We start from the raw sequence: 18,880 nt of genomic DNA, 5'->3' as shown, positions 1-18,880 counted from the left end.
ATCTAAATTCAAAATTAGCATAAGCTGATGATGTTAATTGAATTATATGCATGCAAGCAGTGCTTTATCAAAGGTAAGGGACATAAGGTCATTCCCCTAAGGGCCTCCAGGGAACAAGTATCCATCTGAGATAATATTGAGATTGGCATAGTTGGGTATAAAACCACTTCCAAGTATGAAGAAATTGAGTTCTTTGTCATTAGGAAAAAAAAAAATTCCTATTAATACTGTAATTCTCCTTTTAATAAAGGCTGCTCTCATTGAGGTCTAAGAAAGAGCCCTCCAGGTCCAACAAGGGGTGGCATGGGCTGCAGCTGGCAGTCTGGCTGACTTCCCAGAGCAGGGAAAAATCATGTTGAATTGGCCATCTGAGCAAGGCACTAGGATTTTGTTCCTTTCAGGTCATTGTACCACAGCTATCATGAAAGTGTCAGTGTGCTTCCTTGTATGCTAGCAATGACACTGAGACAGATGAAACAACAGAAAGTTCTGTACTTTCTAAGGAATTTTATGAAAATATAATTCCACAAAAGATATTATTTCATTTAATTACCCTCTGGAGTCATACTGAGAGCAGAGTCAGAGGGTCTCAGCTTGCAAGCACCAAAGGAAGGAAAATATTTCCCATCTTTCTAAGCCAGTAGCTTAGAAAGGGAGAAAAGGAGGGAGATAGTCTCTAACATACTGTGGCTACCACTCTTGATATTGATTTTCATCGCATAGTTTAAAAAAAACTTTGCTTTTTCTAAGCATGAAAATTGGAAAATCTGAGCTGACAATTCTCTCTCTTTCTCTCTTTCTTGTTTTTTTTTTTTCTTTCTTTCTTTTATTTTTTTTCCCCATGAGTAAAACTGTGAAATGCGGAAGTGAAATGTATCTCAAAAATCACCGTCCTTTTGTAGGCAAACCTTCCCTGCCTGGCAAATAGGGAATTTTGCCCTCCTTAATGAGAGCTACGCTATCTGATGGCTGCCCGATGAAGTAGGTGCTCAAGGAGGCCACCTCTACACTGAACAATCCCATACATCAGAGGCCACCCCTTTGAATTCAACAGTTTTTCTGGTGCTAAGAGAGAATATTGAAAACCTGGCCTTAAATCACACTTTTCAGGTAATACGCAGCAATGAATGGAAGAGAAAAGGAAGCCAGGAGGCTTATAGGATTTAAGGAGCTTCTTTTGAAAGAAGAATCCACCCTGCTGCTCATGGCCAGATGCTCATCTATGCCTGGAGATGTGCAAATAAACATAAGGTGTAAAGCTGTTAGCGGTGGTTCATGGCAACAGACTAACTCCTGTCAAGGAAAAGCAGGTTAGGTAAACTTTTCAGGTGTTTGGAGGTGAATCTTTTCATTTGTGCACAGCCCTTGGTTGACCCAACTATTTCACATCATTACCAATTGCTTTGTTCGTATGTATCAAACTTCTTTCTTGTGCTTTATTGGTTTTTGCTCTCGCTGACCTCTTCCAGCAGTTTACTTTCTAACATCCTGAAAGCTTCATCATGACTGCTCAGTGCACCTCACCCAGGGCTGAGATTAAAAGTTAAAAAAAGAGAAAGAGTGAACACAACGGGAGAGAAAACAGAAGAGATTTTGGCAGCAACCTGGTGACACTCTGAAGTAAGTGAAATGGGATGGGTAACCACCTGGAATAATGGCAGGGGGAAAAAGAGAGAGAAGAAGCTCAGGGAATTGGCTCAAACAGCAGGGCCTGGGCAAGAGGATTAGGGGAAATAGCAGTGTGAGCAGACCTCAGGAATGGAGAAAGCAGAAAGCGTATCATCTCAGCTCTCTGTTCCAAAGAGAGGTGTCAAGATCAGTTAAAAAAATGGAATATGGGCTTGTCTGAATCACAACACAGAGCCCCAGTTCCTCATATCCAATGGCTGCTTCTATCCCAAACTAAAACTTCTAAGGTGCAAGAGAAGTCACAGAGTTATCCAAAGTGAGAGGAGGAAGGAGAGAAAGTGGAAATCAAACGGGAGAGCAAATCTGCTTTCCACATCTTACCGCAGCTGCAGGACACTTTGCTGTAGCATGGCCAGCAGAACATCAATAATATCCATCCCCAGGGGTGCCTCAGAGTGACATTTGTGGCCTCCCTCTGCACACTGGGGTGTGGGGGACAGAAGGAGGTGAGAGTATGTCAGCCTGGCCAAAGCTCACTCAGGCTGAACCCAGGACCTTCTGCCATTTCTATTCCGGGAACTCACCGAGGGGTTATGTTTGGGTTGCCTAAACAGAACGTTGCTGCCATTGATAGAGGATAAACATTTTATTCAGTAGCAGTGGGGGGAGATTTGGGAGTCTGACTCTGCTCTGAATGCGGGTGACAATTGAAACATTCAGTACGCTTGCCAGGAAATATCTCAAGATTCATTTAGTGTCAATAATAGAAAAAAAAAATATTTTGACAAAACTAGAATATTTCACTTCTTCTTTTTTTTTTTTTTTTTTTTTTTTTTTTATTAATTATCTAGTATATGGTAGAAAATTAAAGCACAAAGCCAAATATTGTTGTGTCCTCTCCGAAAAGTTGGCCTGGGTTCTCTAGCACAGCCAGAACCTTTCTTGCAGTTTTCCTCCAGAAAGTAGTGCTGACAAAATCAATTTGTTGCTATGAAGTGTTTCAGTGCAGTTGGAATCACATAACTTTTAGTTAGTACGTGTACAATTGTCTCTAGCTCTAACACACTCCAGGTGTTTGTCTCTCAGTTTATCATCTAAAAGTTGCAAAATTTAGGCTTTGCTTTAGGTTTCCAGTACCATGAAATTTCATAAAGCCAAGTGATTCTTGAATTGGGACTTTTGATTTCAACACATGGGAGAAAAACACTGTGTGAGATCATGGTAATTGAGAAGGAATTCCAAGAAAGACCAACTGGAAGTCTATTGCTTGATACTAAATCACTGGAACTGCATGAAGTCTCTCAGCAAAAGATACTGTGTAAACTTCAAAGGTTTTTTTTTCTTTTTTTAAAGGAAAAAAAAAGAGCATTTTTCCTGCATTCTTTTTTTCACAAAGTATATGATGTTGGAATTTTTTTGTTGTATTTTTTTCATGTGTATATTCTGCTTAATTTATAATGCTAATGAGGAATTAAATTGCTACATCTTCAGACTAATGACCCTTCTCAAGGCTATTTTAACGGTGCCTTCCCAGCTTTTCCAAATCCCTGCCTTGCATTTAGGAGACAGAGAGAAGTGTAGATTCCATGTCTGCCTTTGGTGTTTCTGCCAACAGCAGATTTGAGGAATGCAATGCCATGTCCCAGGGTACAAAAAGCTTTGCTTTGGCATTCTTGACATCTTTGGTCCTTGTTGTGGCTATCTCATAATTCATGCAAGTGTTGCCATACAACTGCAAGTTTTTCATGAGGTCATAAAAGTGATTTATAGAGGTTTTCCCATAATCTTCAAGAAAATTAAGGAAGGTTGATGGAGCTATTCAACTCAGTGTTGCCTCAACAATGGTTTCATTCAGAAATGACACTGAGCAAGATTGAGGGATTTAAGATAGCAAGAATGTCCTTAGGAAGTCTTTTCTGTCTGTAAAAAATGTGATGCATTCAAACTAAAAAGTGTTGTTTCTTCTATACATTTTGATGATTTTACCCATGACAACTACTTTGAGATTAGTCAGAGATTTTTCTTCCTTCACTTTCTGCAAAAGGCTGATTAACCCACTGCAGATCCCCGCTTGGCAAAATAATTTCTTCTGAGATATCTGAAGGTTAAGATTACCTTTCCTTCGACTACTGTTTTGTTTTGATTTTTTTTGCTTTTAAAGTAATTTTACACTGATATGGCAAGATCTACATTAATGTAGATATATAGATGCTTTTGCAAAAAATAAAAACTGAAGTAAAACACAAGAATCAAGCTACTGAATTTCCATGCTGTTTAAATAGAACATTTCAGAGCTGTGGGGACTTGGTGCTTCCAACCTTACTTTTGAAGCTGTATGTAAAGTGGTTTCATTTTTACAGAACTGCATAGTCCAAATGAGCTTTCACTAAACTGCCTCCAACTTCAATATATTCCCTACTTCCAACATGGAGAAAGCTTGGATGTAGCTCCCACCTCTGTGACTGGGGCTGAGTGCCAATTACACAGCACCCAGTGGCCTATGACTCTCTTTTTTCACTTCTAAGAATCTCTCTTTTCTAGCTAAATCTTCAGGACTGCTTGCAAACTATTTGCTCTGGAGTTGAAAGTAACCTTGAAAACACTACTGCATAGTAGTAACCAATGGGATTATCCCATCCTTTCTCAAAAATGGTGGTGTATCATTCCTATCTTTCCTCTTCAGACTCTTCCCAGCAGGTTTCTGAAGACCTCTTTAAGGTAGGTGATATAGTTTTTTTCCTCTTGCATTTGAGTATTTCATCTCAAACTTCACAGAGAGACAACTATCTCCTAACTGCGTGTGAAAAGCTAAGAGTGTTTTTCATGTATGTTCTAAAGCATTTGATGCAATCTATACAATGATTATATACAAATAAAGACAAATTCTTTTAAAAATCACCTTTTTATTGGAAGAAGCAGGCCTTTTAGAGGAAAGAAACCATAAAGGTCATACACAGATCAAGAAGGATCTAAAGGTGAGAAATTCAAGTACTTTGAAGAGTATTTGAAATGCAAATATTAACACAAGACAGAGGACAGAGGACACCCTGATATCAGAAAATTTGTCCTCAGAATGTCTCCTTGGGTGGTGTAAAAATATTTTGCCAAATTCTGTTCTCACAGTTTGTGAATTAAAAGTAACTCGGCAATGTGAGTTCATTAAAAGGGAGATGGCATCAACCTTGCCACGTTCAAGGCAGGTTGCAAACAGCTTTAAGTATATAAATAAAAGATAGGTTCTTTGACACACAGTACCAAATGGTATTTCAAGGCAGCGCTGTCTCACAGCCAATGTGTTATAGCAAGCTCATAAAAGAAAACAATGAAATGCGGCCTTGCATCTTATTTTTGGTTCATGTAATATTAAAAAGAAAACATTATTATTACTATAATAGTAATTATTATTGTTGCTTTATTGTTACTATTATTAATTCTTGCAGTTTTCTCATGGCATTCCTTAAAGCCTCAGCTACTGGAATGAAGGGATCATTGGAAGAATTTCAAGTTTGTTTGTTTTTATGTGGTGTTCCAATTTTCCTAGTTACAAAAATAAACCCAAAAACATATTCTGAGTGCAACTAACAAATGGAATGAGGGCACATAAAAGGCATCTAATGCTGCATTTCTATATCAGGCATGTTATAAAGAACAAGTTTCATTTAAATGTCCAGAGTGTCAGTAATTAGAATGAGCCTGGCATTCCTTGTTACCCTGTGAAATTACCTGCAAGGCCTTTTCATATTGTTTTCCTGCCATTGTTTTCATGCTCCGTAGAGCATTAAGAGTCAATGACGGGCAGCTCTTGTGTTAGTCAGTCTATGAGTCGTAGAGTATTCTTTATTTGGAGCTATTGGAAACACCTCAAGGTGTTTATTGATAAATATTTCCTAAAGACCTTTGTAATAGAGAATTCTCTTTCTGCCTGCTCTCCAGTACCTATAAGGCCCATCTTTTCCCCCAAAAATATAAATGTTTTTTTGTTTTCTTTCCAGTAGCCTCTGTAATAAACCTTCAATAGAAGCTATGGATGAAGTATGCTTCCAGTCCAGCGCAGTCCTCCAGCTTTGAGCAGTGCAGTGCCATTTCCTCTCCATTTGTTTCTATGGAGCTGACTATGTGTGCGGTCATCCATAGGGGTGCTGAGATACCCTGGAGAGAGAAGGAATGGCTGGAGCTATTTTTCATTATTTTATCCTACACTTTGTAATAAATGAAATCCATAGCATGTGAACAGTGGTCCTGTAGCTCATCATATCCGCAAGCACAAAGAACCTTATGTGCTAAATAAAATAAGTAAGCTTGAGAAAAATTGTCTGGTGAGGCAGTAGAGTGTTCAGTGTTCAACTGTACAGTGCAACCTCTCTGACTGAGAATGATATTAAGACCTACAGAACTACAGAACAACAGGTTTTAGAGCTAAAGCAGTCTACAATTTGTATCTATCTACATTCACAGCCTTTCTTCCACAACAAAAATGTACTGACTTAAATCTCCATTGTTTTACAGAGGTCTTTGGGGTAATAGAGAATAGCAAGCAACTTGTGATCCACAAAGGAAAATGACAGCAGAAGGAACATGATAGAACTTCTGCAATAGTGGTGATGGTGAGTGCTGGGTATCTACTTAGAACAGATTGCACAGATGTGTTTTCTTAAGATGCGGCTTATAACAGGTCTAGGTTTTAAGAAATATTCATGGGTTTACATATAGGATGTATGTCTGTCCACATCACAGTGCTGTAGTGTTGGATAGTCCTGCTGAGAGCCTAAGGAGTGTTTCCAAGTCTGGTAGGCATTTTGACCAATAATCTGAGGATGTGAACTATTGAACAGCTAACCAGTGCAAAAGAAAATTATGGACATCTATTCCCAGAATAGCAGTTAAACTCCAGGAGATGAAGTATGCTGTTATTTCCACAGTTCAGTGATGCTTTGGTACCTCCTGCCTTTGCATAATGATCTGGTTTGGGAACCACTAGCAGCAAGTCCCAAGACTTACTTGATTTTGTGTAAGCAGAAGTGCCAGCAAGAGCCTCCAGAATGCCAAAATTCAGTTCAAAAAAGCTGCACTCAGCACCACAGAGCATCCCAAGGAGAAGAAACTGAGAGAAAATATATAGCATTTTAAAACAGTGCCAATTTTCCCAGAATAAAATGTTTAACCCTTTAGTACAGGAGGCACAGCGAAAACTTTTAGTTTTCAAATGTTTTGTTACTTATCCTGATCTATAATTGGTGATTTTACGTGTTTGCCCTCATTCTGAAGAAGGAATAGGACTTGTGTGTTAGCAGCTGAGTGCAGTGACTCCATCTGATGGCTATTCACACTAGATGGGGTTGGCTTTCTAATTTTGCTGGGATTTTCAATCTCATGGCAGATTATAAACACCTTATAAAATCTTCCCAGTCGCAGACTTCTGGAGGTGAGGGCTCTGTATAACAATTCATTTGGCATCATAAAACTGTAAAATCACACTCAAAAATATACACACACGCGCACAAACACTCACTTCTACCATTTCACAAAGCTCTGTTTTTTTCACTGTTTGCCTAGGAGTGAGTCGAGAGAATTCTGGTTTGGTTAAACTTTCTGCCTCTCAGATAAAAAACAGCAGCAATTTTCTGCTTGAATTTCTCTGTGACTAAATCCATTGATCATCCTTTCTCTCAGTGAGTGAGGAGTGTGTTTTCTCTTTAATAACTCCTATCCTTCTCCCTGAATATTTTTTTTCTCTCCTCTTGGCTTGTTCGTGTTGTGTTGGTCAGTCCACTGCACTATTCCTCCGAGAGACAGAGAAAGCGCAAAATTGAAGTTATTTTATGCTTGGTCTCCCTCGGTCCCAATTTTCAAATCTTCATGTCAATTTTCACACATCAGTGTCATATGGTGAACGCTATGGAAATTTCAGTGGGGTCCTTGGGAGACAATTTATACATGACCCCCTATTCCCTCCCCCAGCCAGGCTGTAGCCCCTGCCTTTACGAAGAGTATGTGGGTTTATAATTAATATGAGTTTTTAAATATAACCACATTCAGAAATGTTCCCTTTGTTTGTCTCTTCTGCAATGCAAGTGCAAAGGAACACAAGCTCTCTCCCTCTCTCCCCTAATAAATTGGCTCAAGTTAAATGAATAAAAATTATGGCATGCTGAAGGAAAAGATCAACTCATTACTCATTTTACTTTTTTTTTTTCCCCTAAAATGTATGTTGAAAAAGGTTTATCATGCAACTAATTTGGTAATCACCAGTTAGCAAATGCACTCATTGCCACCTACCTAGGTGAATCAGAAGGTTAGTAGCAAATGAAACATGGTGCAGTTTGGATGGGTAATTATGTCTTCCTGTAAACTAATGAACATACATCACCTTAAGAGTCCTTGGTGAGTAAAATCCTAGCAACGGATGCAAAAGCTCAGCTGACACCATTGGAGCATTTCAATCATTGACCTTAAAATGGGTCCCTGACATCAGAAAGGGGTGCACTGAGCCTCCTGCATTTTGCCGTGTTAATTATCCTCTCTGTGGGGGGGAAAGAGATGATAGATTGTCCGGATTATATCACAGAGCATCTTAAACCTCAGTCATTCATGAGGAGATCTAAACTGCCCCCTGATCCTCAGCCTTTTGATTTTACTTAAATAGGGTATCAGTGCATCACATGGACCTGATTGTCTTGCCTACCAGTAATGCTTAAACGAAGACTTTCTAACCATGCCATCCATGCAACCATGCCATTCCAACCCTCCTTTATTTTTATTTTTATTTTTATTTTTATTTTTATTTTTATTTTTATTTTTATTTTTATTTTTATTTTTATTTTTATTTTTATTTTTGTTTTTATTTTTTGCAAAACAGAGTAGTAGCAGGAAAGATCTGCTGCTCAACTTCCAAAGGGCCCCATGTTCCCTCTGCCCCACATCTTGTATAGACACTCCTTCTGCAGGTTCCCTGTTCTGCTATCTGCCTAAGAAGCTTTTTACCACTCAGTTCTTGTATTTCTTTCCCTTCAGCCTTGTCTGATTTTTTTTTTGTAATTTTGGGAAACTCTTCAGCATCACAGTGTTAGCAGGATTGGTTGAAGGAGTTTTCCTTATGAAAAGTCTGGGACTCCATTTTGGGCTTTGCAGTGCAATGGCAGATCTAGATGTAGTAATCAGATCACATCATCCTCCAGTTTGTTGAACTTGCATGTTCAGACCAGGTGAAGTCCTGAAGGACAATTCAACAGGAGAAAGGGAATATACCACAGATGCTAGGGCCTTATGCCTTTCGGTGCAGGTGCCTCTGGATTGCTATAGTGTCAGCCAGTCTCACAGAGGTCATTTGGGACTGAGGCCTGAGAAAACCCTGGATGTAAAGTAAAAAGCTGTAGGAGGTGCAACAAATCTGATGACAGATGAGGTTCGGAATCTGAGTCAACTTTACACCATGGAGTCGCAGCAACATCAACTGAGAGCTGCAAACCCACTAGGACTGAAAGCCAGTGCTTCTCATAGCCCATGGCACTTCCAGCACTGTCCTTACTTCTCCATCTCAAGAGGGAGATTTGCCAATTTCCTTGGTAAATACTAAAGTAGATGTGCTAAGTGCTCTAGATTAAGCTGGATTGTGATGATTATCACTATGATGCATTTTCCAGCTCTGAATTGCATGGGATGCAAAGTGATGTAGCCAGGTCCAGTAGTAAGGCACTACACTAAGAATTGTTTCTCTGCCTCTGCTAATTGTTGCCTTAAGGTTGATGGGTTTTTACATTTCACACTTATAAGTTCAAATGCCCCCATTGTTTATCAGGATCTAATAGAAGAGAATTTGGACTTTACTATATTGGCTTGAGAAGGATTTGAATCAAAGACATCGCAAAAAAATAGAAAAGATTTTTTTTGTTTCTGCCAGGAGGAAAGCAGCACATGTGGCAGCCAGCAATGCCTGCTGGGGGCCCGGTTCCATGAGGTGCTCCAGAGAGGGCAGTGATCCGCCGTTCTCGGGGCTGAAATCTAACTCTGCTCCTAAATATTTTCAAGATCTTAATCAATGGTTCGTTATTCTTGCATCTCAGCCACCCTTTCTAAAGGTACGAGTTACTTCACTCTAGGGTTGTTGAGAAGGTTGACTAATTGTAGAGATTCTACTACAATTAACCCAATAATTGCTGTACTAAGGAACAAGCACATAGATGTGTGCAGGGATGATTTGCAGATATGGTCTTGCCAGTTCCTGCTGAAAATCAGAACAGCCTGTGTCTAGAGTCAAATCATCTGAGATGAAGTCTGCATTACACTGAGGTAGCTGGAAGAAGGATAGAGCCCTTAGCTATATTATATATATTTTGATATAGACAGAGGCAATCCACCAAAGCAAGACGCTATAGCACATAACTCACATGTGCCTGTGTGCACCTGGGTATGTGAGAGACAGAGAGAAAGATGAGATATATTGAGAAACATATGAAAAATGAGACTGGAGAGATAATTTTCAGAAAGTACAGCCACCATCAGAAACTCTGTCTTTCCAGCTGGCAGGTTTTGCCTTGCTGGCGTTTCTCTCTTAACTTGACAGCTCAACCCTCAGCCTAGCTGATAGTCCTTGCCTATAAACTTAATTAGAATGGGGGTAGAGAAGGAAGACCTTTTCGGTTCTTGGCACAGAACTGAAAATAACTGAGTTTAATATCTTTGACACTGAAGCACCTGCTAAGGACACAAACCACTGTACAGCTGACTGACCCATGTGTAACTTCTCTTGTCTTCAAGGTGTGCCACCTGGCTGTGGAATCATGTGCAGGGCTCCAAGGGTTTGTGTTTTCTGTGATACGAGATAGTATGAGAGAATGTGAAAAGGGAGAGATTCAGGCTCAGCAGTGGCTGGTGGGCCTTGGATATTTCATTTTTCTCTTTCTGGTGCAGTAGGTTATTTTCTTTGCCTGCAAGTGAGTGCTGTGCTGCAGTCAGCCGTGAACATTTCAGTTGGCCCAGCTGGCCTCTGGCTTTAATGCTTTTCTTAGGGCTTTCTCTGGGTAAAGAGGTGAAATAAACAGATTGGAACCTTATATTCATATATGTACTTAATCGTGTACTGATTTTAGGCTAGTGAAAAATAATAATTTGCTTATTTCTGGCAGAAAACTACTAGATGAAGCAACAGGTAGAGATTCCTCCAGTACTGTTTCACAGAGTCATTGAATCACAGAATATCCTGACTTGGAAAGGACCCACATGAATCATGGAGTCCTGGAGGGGACTCTCTGAGGTGTAGCAGCTCACAGCTAAGTGCTGACTTCTTAACAGAGATGGAGTCCTTGATGCCGTTTCTGATAACCTCCAGGTGATAAGGAGGCCGTGTACTGATTCTGGGGTATTTGGCCTCTTTCCTGTACATGCTGCATGGAACCCAGCTGTGATGATGGATTACGTCATGGGGTTTGGGTCTCTCCTCACTGAGAAAAGAAAGCCCCAGAGCTTCTCCTGCACAGCTCAATGGTGTTGTGGTATCAGGAATGTGGTATCAGGAATGAGGTATCAGGTTGCTACTATGAGAACTAGTTTTCAGAAATGTGTTGGTTTTTGGTTTTTTGGGTTTTTTTTCAGCTGTGGTTGAATTTAGTCCAAATTTAATTCAAATTAAGCTCATCAAATTTATTCCAGAATCACGTTTAACCCTCCAAAAATTTGGAGTCATTTTTACAGCTTTCAGGGAAGGACTGAGCAGAGCTGAGGAAGCAGCCACCAGTGCTTTGATGTCATCTTCCTCACTGCCTTTCTTTTCAGTGTTTTTCTACCATGCACCATGAGGCCTGGCCAGGATATTACCTTGAAGTAGACACATGTTGTAGAAACCAAGAATTATAGACCTGCTTGGGTTGGAAGGGACCTCAAAGATAATCTAGTTCCAACCCTTCTGCCACAGGTAGAGATGCTGGCTGCTAGATCAAGCACTACATTTGGACATTTGCTGAGTTCTGAGCCTGATACAGCATACCCACCCTCTGAGCAGGCAACAAAGATCTTGTCAGCCTTTCCATCAACCATGCAAGACAAAATAGTGTTTAAATACACAGCTGAATTGTGCAGTATTGAACCTGTTCAGACTTAAGAAATGCCTTTAAGTCAGAGATCAGGCTGCAAGGTGCCATCAGTGTAATTGTGACTATGCAACAGTCCATAATGCATCAGCTCTAATGTGAAGTTATTACTGGAGTCTCAGTGCTGATACCTGTGTTAAGCCTCTGAGCACTGCCCAGTGTGAACTATGTGTTTCCACAAGACTGAGCAGACCCAGACAGAGCTGATTGCTCTTGCAGTTAATAAAAAGCGCTGCACTTTCTCTCTTGACAATCCCGACACCTGAGTGCTTCCTACGTATGACAGTTAGCACATTCTGGTTGCTCAGTGGCCTGTGAGAAATGAGCCTCTTCTCAATTTAGTTCCTATCATCAGACAAGCGGTACACACAATAAAAAACACACCTTGACAGTCAGCCCCCAAAGTAGCCCCGGGGACCGAGGGCTTGGACTTCCCTTTCTCTCATATATGATCCCCGTTAAATTGATACAATTTATTGGAGAGGATTCTCTCCCTACCACCTCCAGGTAAATCAGGTAACTTCACCGAGGTCGCTTCAGTTCAGTATCAAAGCACAGCATAGCCTGGAGGAGGGGAAAATCTCCTGACCCCACCAAGTTTCTTCTTGAGCTTGTCAGTCTCCCCACAGTCAGGGAAACATAAGAGCACTGTCTATGCATACAACAGCATTTTCTACTTCTTCACCTTTCCACTTTTGGCTTTGTGTCGTTGGCCAAGGAGCTGCCTTTCCTGCAGCTAACAGCAGTGGGCTGGGTAGGATCTCCTTCCTTCCCAGGACAGAGAGAAGGGCATATGGCAAAGGGCTGGGGAAGGGGGAAGCAGGTGGATGCTGCACGGGCATGGCTTCAACCCAGCTGAGCCCGTCAGGTCATGTCAAACAGAGCTAATATAAATGTCAGTGTGCTGTTTCAGTGGTGAGATCTCTGTTGTAATGCAGTTCATTTTCAGTCTTCCAAATCTATGGATGCTATCAGATGACGAGTCCAGCCAGCACCCTTTGCCAAAAAAGCACGTGCGCTCAACATTTCTCAGGAGTTCCCCCCTCACACCCCACCCTGTGACACACTTCTGTCAGATTTCTTCTGGGCGCTGGATTTCTGAGACACGACACTGTCCACACCTTCCAGATAATGAGTTTAACATTTCAAGGACAGAAGCTCTCAATCTCAGCGAGACGCGGGAAAGATCTCCAGTCCTGTTTTGGGGCAGGTGCCGACGGTGCTCTTCTAAGCTCCTTTGGCATCCTCTGTTTTAAGGTAATCAAAAGAAGTAGTAAGAGATGACGCAGAGCTCAAAGTCCCATCGTTACTATCGCTATAGGTAAACAGGATGTCGTTGTTAACAGTAGCTTAAATTCTTCTCTCACTGTTCCTTGCTTTTAGAATAAATGTGACGCCATTTTGGCAGCTCAGGCTGGAGTCGGAATATCCTCTGCTCCCATCCTGGTAAGTTGTCTGGTCCACTCCAGCTCCACTTCTCCACTTATGAGCAATTTTTGTCTCCTAACATTGTCCTCTCCTCCTCCAACCCTGGTCCCAGCTTCTAACACCTGCTTCCAATTGCATTTTTTTTACTTCTTCCTCTACTTTCTCCTTTTTGCCTTCATTTATGGCACACTCTATATGTAATAAATTAGAGGAAGATGAACAAGTTGAAGATAGTTTACGTTAGAAGTCTTAGTATGTGTGTGCGCCAGGTCACTGCAGAAGTAAGAAAAGAAAGATTTTGTGGGGGGAAAATTAGAAATTCATGGTCAGCTTAAGATGATGGCTCACCATTCATGTGTAAATGTAAAAAGTACTCCCTGGAATTTTACTTTAGAACTAAACAATTGCCTCACTTGACATATATTGTTAAATTCCAGCCCAATTTCTACAAAAGAGGACAGGTTCTAAAATAATTTTTTGTTCTCTTTTTCCCTACACTAAACTAAGCATATTTTCTTATATTTGGTGTGCTTTACTGCATAATAATAAATTTATAAGAGCTCCCCTACCTGTCACTTTCTGGAATTATAAAACACATGCACCCACCTGCACACTACAATACCAGTATTTACAAGCTTGTACAGGAATTGCAATATTTTTCCTGCAAGTTTTTTCTTATTTTTCATTTCCAGCTGCTAATAGTTCATAGAGTTTAGAAGATCCTGAGGTGAAGGTGTGACTTAAACACGTACTATAAAACTCTGAAAGTACCCACTGTACTTCAGTGTAAAGGCTATATAGTTTATTATATCTGCATATTCTCTAGAGCTTTAGTGACTGTTTAGAATCACAGATTCTTGGGTTGGAAGGGACTTTAAAACCAGCCAGCCCCAACCCTGGCCACGGGCTGGATGTCACCAACCAGGGCAGGCTGCCCAGTGCCCCATCATCCAACATGAGATATGAAGATCCCACTGCCACTACATGACTGCTTCTACAAATAAACTCTGGATGCTCTTGCTGACTTCTCTGAAGTGAAAATTGAATCAAGTTGTTCTGCTCTTCTTCCTCCTTCTGCCATTTCAGTGTCAAGCATTTTTCTTTTTATATCCTTATAACCTAGAAGTCTAATTTCAAGTCCTGATCTTCGGTTTCCCCTCTCAATTTTTTTCTCATACTCCTGAACCTATCAGTGTTCTCTCTATTTCAGCACTCTCAATAATGTGCTTTATTTTTTCAAGTTGTAAGTTTTTCTCCTTGTCTAATATGCGTCTCTGGAGCTCCCTTCCCTCTCTAGGCTTATACAGTTTTCTTTCTCCACCTCCTTTGTCCTCTGTAGCCAATCATACCTCCAACTGAAATAACTCTCAAAAAAAATCTTCCCCTATTTCTTCTTGGGCAAAAGCTAAGAGCAGAGTGCCAGCCTCAGGCTTTTGACCCATCAGCCACTTTTGACATCTTTGCTTGCTCTGTGAATTCTGCGCATTTGTGACTCAGTCCTTCACTGATGCTGCTCTTGTTGACTGAAGGAGGCCCTTCACCTCCATCCCCACCCTCCAATTTTGTGTTGACTTTGCAGATAATAATCCTTTGCCTCTTCTGCTCCCATACTTTTCTCTTGGCAATCCTGCCTATGCGTACAAACCCAAATATTATTGCTATGACAATGACTCATAAATCTATTCTGAGCTTTTTTTCTTTTATCCAAAAATGTGTCTGTTTCCTTCAGAGTTTTATTCATAATGAACAAACAGAAAAGACACTGAATTTTCCAGCCCTCCACAAAACTAAAACTCTTGCAGAGGATTGGGATTGCTTGCTTTTATTCATGGAAACATCCAATTTTCTGGACAAATTGGATCATATTCCTGTGCTTTAAAATTGCTCTGTAAATGCAATTTCCCTAACTTATTGGTATGACCAAGTCACATCTGTCTTGGCTACATTCCCCTGGCAGCCCTTTTCTCATGGCAGTTCTGCTTCGTCAAATTGTTTCACCAAACACAAGCTACTCTTCGCTTTGAAGACATCCTCCTAATTCACATACATTGTACAGCTATAGCATGGTCTGCTGAAACCCTGCTGGCCGTATTCAAATCAGAATCAGTTCCTCCGGTGCTTCTCTTTTGGCAGCCAGCATCATTCTAGCAGACAGCATAGGGGGAAAAGCAGGCAAACACACAGCCCTCTACTGCCTGTGGCAGCCAGAGCACCTCTCCTCATACTGCCTCACCTGCTGACACAATCCATCAGCGCCCACCGAAATCAAATGTAGCTAATTGGAAGGTGATGACAGCCAAGGGACTGCTGGATTTGCATGCTAATTCCTCTATTTTAGCATCCCACAGCCAAGCTACAGGTAAAATGAGACTGAGCGCTTCATTCCAGACAATTTCCTGTCTTCTTTTCCACAGCATACAAGCACATATACCCATATATTTTCTCTTGGCTTTGCTGTCCTGAAGCCAGAAATCAGCTGGAGATTGCATTACACGTGCTTTCCAAAAAAGCCAGCCAAGAACTGCAAGGGGCAACATGTTTTTGTCCTCTCGTTGGGACAGGGCTGCAGACTGCAGCTGTAGCTGAGCCCTTAAACATCCAAGCAGCACAGCTGATGACTGCAGAGCAGAGCACTTTCTGCAGGCTGGGTTACAGCTTCCTTGTGCCTTTTATGCCAGGGCATGCAATGGATTCTCAGCTCTTGTTTCATGCAGAATTGTTGAATTATGCTTTGAGTATCCAACCTCTACCACTGTTCTACCTCTGGCGTCTGCCCTTGCTCTAAGTCTACCAATTATTTCCTTTAAGTGTCAGCAGCACACCAGGCACACAGAGATATAACCTTACTTCAAGTTGATGCTGTTAAACTATTGCTTGAAACTGTAGTCGCAGTTGACAAGTGCTACTTCAGTCACTAATAACAACTTCAGAAGTGCTAGTGGTGTCTTGGCTCTTAATGCTGTGGCTCAGAGCTCTGGGAACATCTTTCCAGGTCATTTAGAGCCATCCATCTGATCTGAAACAAGAGCAGTCAGTCTCTTCATAGGCTCTGCTCCTTGCTTGCTGCAAGGTCCTCTGTTCATCTCCTCAGGACTGCAGCAGTGGCACATCTGGGCAGCTGGCTGCCTTCTGGAAAAACCCTATTTTGGGACACGCCTGCAAAAATGTCAGCGTTTGCATCAAGGGAAAGGTGAGGGGTTCACTGCTTGTAGCTGAATACAGTCCTTTTGTGGGAGGAGGCTCTTGTCTCCTTGCCCCATCATGATTTTGTTTTTAATTTTAATTTTAACTTTTTTTTTTTTTTTTTTTTTTTAAGCAGGTTGAACTCTATCCTGAGAAAGTCCATCTGTCTGTATGGAAGGAGCAAGACAAACGCTCGGACATGAGTCCCAGCTTTGCAGCTGCAGGTAGGAAATACTTTTCCTTTCACACTCCCTTATTTTCAGGCCCATCTCTTTCAGACTAATCAAGACATCTGAAATATCTCAGAGCCAGAGGCTTCACAGTTTGGCAGGGATCGCAAACATTTCCATTATATTTTGGCAGGTTTTTGGCACAGTCTAAGGATAAATTGGGAAGAGAGTAATTTAAGACAAGGCCAGATCATCTAGGTCACTGAGCCTTCTGCCTTCTGAGATGCTCAGTCCAAAACAACTTCCACTTTTACTTTGCCTCTTGTACATAAGAAGACACAGTGGGGTGTAACAAACCAAGTATGGCTTTCCAACAGAAGCAAAATATGTCAGGTTTTAAGTCTCCTTGTCATGTCAGTGTCTTCATCTAAATTCTGAAGCTATCTTTTGTGTAGCCCAGCCTTGGTCTAATGTCTTTTAGAAAATGATGCTCATTTAATTCCTGAAATGTGAAATCTAGGTCTCAGGTCAAGAGCATAGATGTTCTTTAGCTGAAAAATTCAGATCCATCAGAGACTGTCTCAAGGAGTCTATAACTTCTCAGACTTTGGATTGCACCTTGACTCTTGCATCCATATATATAGTCTTTTGAAGAGTGGGATCTAAATAAAAATAACCTTGAAGGATGTGGAACATTTTACACCCCCACCCCTTCAATTTATTGGAAGGTAAAAGACTTCTTCAGGGCCACAACTTGTCTGCACTGAACAAATAGCCAGGCTTCAGCTTAATATTTATCCCTCCCTCATTCCGTATCCAGACCAGGACTGCTTTGTCAGGCAGCAGTTGGATGAGACTTGATGGGAGAATCACCCAAGACAAGAAGTGCAAAGGGGTTTACCACTGCAGAGACATGGAAGCACCTCAGCTAGGACAGCACTGTTTTGTTGAATGATGCATGTGCTCCCACTAACTCAGGTCAGAAAGGAGCTGTCAGAGACCTGCCTCTCTTGAAAAGCATGTGGATTTCATCTACACAAGCATAACTGCTATTACTGTCAGTGGTAATATTCCCTTCTTGACACGTATGTATTATTATTAATCTTCCAAGCTATTTCTAAGCTATTAACTTTACAAAACCCACAGGGACTGTTAAGGACAATGGAGTTGAGCCTGTTCCACAGGCAGGGAAAATGCACTAGATGCTATTGTTAGATTGATTTGGGAGAAAAGAAAAAATAAACCCAGTTCTTCTCCTAGTAGTCATATGGACAACTTAAATCTAGTTCCAAACAATCAAAAACCATCCCTTCATGGTTGCTAGATGACAGGTCTCTGGCCAAGCCACATACACTCTGGTAGCAATAGACTTAGATACATTTCTTGCCAGGCAAGTTTCTAACCTTCAGAAGCTGTGTTAGCTATGGGCAGGACATAGCAATAGCACAGGGAAATTTTCATCCTCAATGAGAAATACCTCTGGGACAAAGGAAAGATTGTGTGGCATTTAGAACAGATTGTGTACACGTATGAGAAGGCAACAGAAAGCTCATTCAGAAGGCAGCTGCTTCTTTATATCCTCTCCATGTGTATGAACTTACGGTTGTATGAACAGCCATATCCAGTTATTGAAGTATTTGATGATCCAAAGTGCTCACGGCCTTCTTATATCATCTCATTCATCACAGAAGCCTCGTACAACCTTTTTACAGGTGTCAGCCCCCAGTAAACACAATAGCTCACCAATAAAGCATGGTGTCTCCCTCTGTCAGGAGGACTGTAGCATCACTGGTATTTAAGAGGTGGTACTTTTGATATGATGCTTATTTAAAATTTGTAAAAGAAAAAAAAAATAGATGTAATAAATCTATGCATTCTTCCTAAGCAGCCATTGAAAGTCTGAATGCTCTCCTCCTTTCCAAAAGCATCAGGCGTTTAATGTTTGCTAAGTAGTTTTTACATGAATTAGGGCGTTTGAATGAAGCACTGTCAGTTACAAAATCACGCTGTTGTCTCCAGCTAATTTTGTGTTAGCGGCTCTTTTAAACTGCTAAATCTAGTTTTTAGTGTATGATGATTTTGTTTTGTGATGGTGTAAAACAGCTGCTACTTTTCTGATGAGTTGCCTATTTTCCATTTTATGTCTCTGCAAGATGTTGAGTTTCATCATGGCCCAGTCTGACAGGCAGCTGAGAACCTGCAAAAAAGAAACAACCAAAATTACACAAAAAGCAAAGATCCCTCGATCCAGGACTTCAGCCATTCTTATGTCCAGACTTCAGAATGATTGATCTTCCTTCCTTCCTTCTCAGTTTTAACCCTGAGGTCATTAGGGCTCTTCTGAACTTACTGGGCACCAAGCTCTTATCGTCATCATATTGCAGCTGG

At 41.0% G+C, this 18,880-nt stretch overlaps 2 long non-coding RNA genes across 7 annotated transcripts in view; one reads left to right on the top strand and one right to left on the bottom strand.

Annotated features, from left to right (window-relative positions):
* The window catches only part of LOC128075163 (uncharacterized), a 58,205-nt gene that overhangs the window by 24,073 nt on the left and 15,252 nt on the right, over nucleotides 1-18,880 (top strand). Inside the window, exons 9-10 of one of the 2 annotated variants that reach the window (XR_008203676.1) lie at nucleotides 868-6,233; nucleotides 16,459-16,546. This is a non-coding gene — a long non-coding RNA (uncharacterized LOC128075163). Of the gene's footprint in view, nucleotides 1-867; nucleotides 6,234-13,094; nucleotides 13,396-16,458; nucleotides 16,547-18,880 lie in introns of those variants that run through there. The other variant, XR_008203675.1, reaches the window with a different exon arrangement.
* The window catches only part of LOC128075164 (uncharacterized), a 175,721-nt gene continuing 170,264 nt past the window's right edge, over nucleotides 13,424-18,880 (bottom strand). For all 5 annotated transcript variants that reach the window (XR_008203680.1, XR_008203678.1, XR_008203677.1 and 2 more), the window contains one exon: nucleotides 13,424-18,689. This is a non-coding gene — a long non-coding RNA (uncharacterized LOC128075164). The remainder of the gene's footprint in view (nucleotides 18,690-18,880) is intronic.

This window comes from Tympanuchus pallidicinctus, unplaced genomic scaffold (assembly GCF_026119805.1).
Source record: "Tympanuchus pallidicinctus isolate F22 unplaced genomic scaffold, pur_lepc_1.0 scaffold12, whole genome shotgun sequence".
NCBI classification, from domain to species: Eukaryota; Metazoa; Chordata; class Aves; order Galliformes; family Phasianidae; genus Tympanuchus; species Tympanuchus pallidicinctus.
The sequence above is the reverse complement of the archived record's forward strand: the minus strand, read 5'-3'. Positions and strand labels throughout refer to the sequence as shown.